The sequence below is a fragment of the Rhagoletis zephyria genome, unplaced genomic scaffold (genome assembly GCF_001687245.7).
Source record: "Rhagoletis zephyria isolate East Lansing unplaced genomic scaffold, Rhagoletis_zephyria_1.1 Rzeph_scaffold_04501, whole genome shotgun sequence".
In the NCBI taxonomy this organism is placed as follows: domain Eukaryota; kingdom Metazoa; phylum Arthropoda; class Insecta; order Diptera; family Tephritidae; genus Rhagoletis; species Rhagoletis zephyria.
This window is the reverse complement of record NW_016161584.1, coordinates 3,318-8,132: the sequence shown is the minus strand read 5'-3', so window position 1 is coordinate 8,132 and position 4,815 is coordinate 3,318. Positions and strand designations below refer to the sequence as shown.

At 34.0% G+C, this 4,815-nt stretch overlaps 1 pseudogene; it reads right to left on the bottom strand.

Moving 5' to 3' along the window:
- Positions 1-314: 314 nt before the first annotated feature.
- LOC108370824 (tyrosine-protein kinase Fer-like) lies at positions 315-2,884 on the bottom strand (annotated as a pseudogene).
- Positions 2,885-4,815: the final 1,931 nt, after the last annotated feature.

Here is a 4,815-nt window from a genome sequence, read left to right as displayed (position 1 = left end):
AAACAACTTTGAAGAATTCCTTTTCTTACTCTCAATTTTATATGATTTTAAAATGTTGGCAAACTTCAAAAAAAAAAAATCATGGCCGACGAATTGAGAGAACGGTTTTACCTTACTATGTTTTTATCATGGGTTTAAGTTCTACGTGAAAAATTGCCTATGAAGGGCTCTCTTGTAAAATTTTGCCGGATAACGTATTTTTAGTCCACAGAGTGCTACCGAAATATGTAGGTAAAAACATACAATTATCTATCATTATTCATGGGTTACGATTTAAATATGCACATACATATTTATTTCGTTTAACTGCGAGTACTTTAAAACGATAGCATTACGTTGTTGTACTCACCAGCATCGATTCGTTCCCGTGCTCGCGAATTACTCATGCCTGAGTAGGGTGTATCGCCTTTAGAGAAAATTTCCCACATTAAAATACCATAAGACCAAACATCACACAATGAAGTATATTTGCCAAAGTTCAAGGCCTCCGGCGCAGTCCATTTAACCGGTATCTGTTTCATGCCATCGGAAACTGTAAAATACGTAACATTTATTTTTTAATTTTTTTTACGTTTTTATCAAATCAAACGTTCGTAATAGAGGTTTAAAGATTTTTAGCCTTATGATAATTTTATAGATTTTTCTTTTAACTTACCTATATACTCTTCCTCTTCACGCGACATTCCAAAATCGGAAATCTTTACTTGATTTTCAAAATCGACCAGACAATTGCGCGCAGCAAGATCTCGATGTATGCAGTTTTTGGATTCCAGGTAACGCATGCCTTTAAATTGATAAATCAGAAAAAGACAATCAATTTTAGTTATAGTAAATCTTTGTTCCAAAATATATATCCAAGTATACTATATGCATTTTCAACTTACCCGCCGCAGCATCCGGCACATTCCCATTTGTTGACGTGCCGTCAAAGCGTTTGAATTCTTACGCAAATAATTCAGCAATGAACCGCCTAAAAATAATTTGAGTTAATATCAATCTGAATTACTACGTTTGGATAAGTAAACTTACGAAAGTTGGCCTTGCTCTCGGCTCCCTATGAGAACTTGTTTAAGAGCGGCTCTGGAATGTACAGAGTGCTAATAATGATAAAACAGAACAGAAGATAGTTAGATCCGTAAAATGTGAGCTGTGAATTTGTTTTGAAAGAAATCAGATTTGCCAGGAAATTCCAGGAGAAATCCCGAAACGGGAATTCTAGATAAATGGGCTAGGGATGCAGAAAAAATATCGATGCATCGGAAACATCGATGTTTGCTATTCGATGCATTGAATAAAACCGATGTTTTGGATCTTCCGATATATATAGAGATATATCGATGTATTTTTTTCGATGCATCGACTTTTGTGTGCAATGTGGTACACTGTACTTATTAAAATTATTTTGTATAGTTGCAAACTCTTCGCTCTAGTAACTATTCTAAATGTGTGGAAATTTCGCCATTTAAACACTGTTAGAATATACATTATATTAATATTTTGCAAAATATATTAGTTAATTGCACTAATAAATTGCTAATTTATTAGCAGAAACGTTTATTAGCCAAACCACCTCTTTACAAAATGTATATTAATTGATATGATATTGAAACTCTAAAACCCTTCGGAAATTTGCGCAGATTTTAAATAGCAGAATTCCAAAATTGTTTCACATAGTCTTATAAACATAGTCAAGTAATAGTAGTGATGTATGCTTATTAGCAAAGCAAAATTTGAGTTTGTAATTTTCGCTTTTTTCAATTCGGGCTTTGATCTTGGTCGTTTGTTAAACAACCTCTGCCTGATTTCGGCTTGGGTCCTCATCCAGAAGTACTGAATCATCAGTACTGCAACGTTATGTGTGCTTTTGCTCAAACGGCAAGAATTTTTATAATTTTTTTTTTTTTTTTTTAATTTTTATCTCAAATCAAAACTCTCATTTTCTTGTTGTATATTATTTTTAATTGAAAAAAAAATTTTATATTATCTTTCGATGCATCGAAATATCGACGCTTTTATACGATATTTCGATGCATCAAATGGAAAAAAACATCGTTGTATTTTTTTAGCTTGCATCCCTAAAACGGGCTACATAGCTATACAGAATTGAAAATAAAAACTTATATTCTGCTATTATGTATCAAATGGATTTGGTGTACATAATTGCAAACGAATGCGCCTGCTCTAATTCTTTACTTACCCGGTACGAGTTCCATAACGATCATAATGGCTGCTTTTGCACACAAATTCCAATCAATTTAACAATGTTTGGATGATCATATTGCTTTAGAATTCGTCCCTCCTGCAGGAACTTTGCGTTTCTGCTCGTCGGGTAATGTCATGCGGCAGGTTTTTACGGCGACATCCTGTTTGGTTGATTTCAACTTTGCCTTATAAACATCGCCAAAATTGCCCTGCAATTTAAATCGAATGAAATCAGCAATTGCACGTATAGCCTTTCTACTCACTCTGCCAATTTTCTCTAGTAAGCACAACATCATCATTGCTCAACTCCCAACGTTCGCGGCAGATGGCACGTTTTAAAATGGCACCCGATTTTACCGTCACCGGCAATTCGGATTGATACTGATGCATGATGAGCTCTTGAATGCTGGGGAATGGCGGACCTTCAAAGCGGAAGTGACCATCTGTGGAGGTTTGCACAATGAAATGTTATGACCATTCCAGCAAACGCTCAGCACAATTTGACTCTCTTCGTTGCGTATGGTTTCCGCACCAAAAAATCACCATCGTTATTGAGCAGACGTACGACTTCTTCGCGTGGCAATACGCCATGAAACCATTCTTCTTCATAGAGTGGACGGTTGGTAGAGAGGGACATCTATGCAATGAAAATGAAGGGTTTAAGAGAGGCAGTTAGCAATGAAGTTAGGGAGAGTTTAGCGATGTAGCGTTACTAAAGCATGATAAATAAAATAGGTAAATTGTGTGTACATGCTCACAGAGAGAGAGAAAACAATGAAAAACACAACTTACACTGCAAAAAATAGCTAGCAAAGCTTAAATTTTTAGCAAGACGTGTGCGAAAAAAAATTTCTAAAGCATTTGATTTACATACATATTTACAGTTGTATATTAATATGTGTTTAGAATTGGCATTTAAATAATAATGTTACACAAAACCCACTTAAGACATTATCTTGTTATAATACATTCGCAAAGTTATAATAATGCATAAATACATAATATTTTCTTAGTTTCATCAGTTGAAAACATAAATTGAAAAATTTGCTTTTTATTTGTGTCTTACGAAATTACATTGAGGATTTTAATCAAATATTTTTTTAATAAATATAATACGTTTACGGTTATTTACAGTGTATTTCTATTGTTTATAAAAACATAATAGAAAGTAACATTAACTAATATTAATCATGCCGCGCTTAATTAGAGCATTTTGTATAATTACTCCAGTCATCAAAATTTTTTGAATCAAGACACTCTATTTTCGTTGGAGAATATGGTTTAATTTTAAAACTTAAAGTGACTTTCGATTTAAGTGATATTGTACTCAACTCAAAATCGATCTGTCTAACACGGCGGTCTCTAAAGACTAAATCTAATGCACATATTCTCATAAATAGATAGGAGTGTTTGACCAAAAAAAGCATTTTCGATTCCAGAGTATTATGAAATTAACTGGGGTTTATATGATATATGTTTACAAAAGAGAGGCATTCCTTAAGACCTCCTCTTCAAGGAAAGGAGAGAAAATCGGCCGCCCAGTCATTGCCGAGTAAAACATTCAGCACATTTTTGAAGGTGGCTTCGATAGCCGCACGCCAATAATTGGTTGGAGACCGAGAAATACCTGGTCCGAGGCCCTTTCTAACCAAATGGTTGATGTCTCATTACAAGGTACTCCCGAGTTACCTGGTACTCAGAGTAAACCAACCTATATCTAATATGGGTACACATCGGCTAATCACAGCTATTTACGTATATCGATCTGGAAGTTTCATAGACAACCAGGTTGTCTGTGTTTATATAAATGTTTATGTCAAGTAAACTTTCAATCGGGTCTGCCCTAACATGAAACTTTCATTATTTTTTTTATCCCATTTTAGGGTTTTCAACGTATAGGAAAATTCCAACAAAACCAGACATAAAAAAATTCCATGTTAGTGCAGGCCCTAATCTTCAGCAACGACTTTGACTGACGCCCACACCTGGATTAAGGTTTAAGCTACTGCAATATAATAGAGCTTTTAGTTCAATTCCGATCAAACACGTTTCATAAAAATTGTTATTTTAGTGGGAAAAAGACTTTTTAGAACGACTACTATATCAAATTTTAGAAATTAATGTATCATTTTTTCGTCACTGTTGAAATTTAGTACTTAGAAACTAAAATGTGACGCCAACAAATCTATGAACATATTTTAATCTAAATTTAGAAGTGTTTGGCCTTGATTTTTCTTTTATTACAGCAGATAAAAACAAAATCAAAATAACAAGCACACACACACCATACATAGTATGTAAGTAAATATTGCATGGAGGATTTCATTAGCCAAAACGTTGGACGCAAATACGTATCAAAGACTATTTTTAAGTAAGCGGCTACGTAAAAGGAATACATACACATGTACACTAGGGTGTCCAAAAATGCATCTGAAAAATAAAGTCGGAATTTTTATGCTCTCACCCCCCTAGGACTGTTCTATACCGAAACAATATACATATTATTTGAAACCAAAAATTATTTAGAGGTAGCGGAAAAATCCACTTTTTATACATTGAATCGAAATCAATATTTTTCGATCGAAGAAATCTGTTTCTCTTCAATGAGATTCC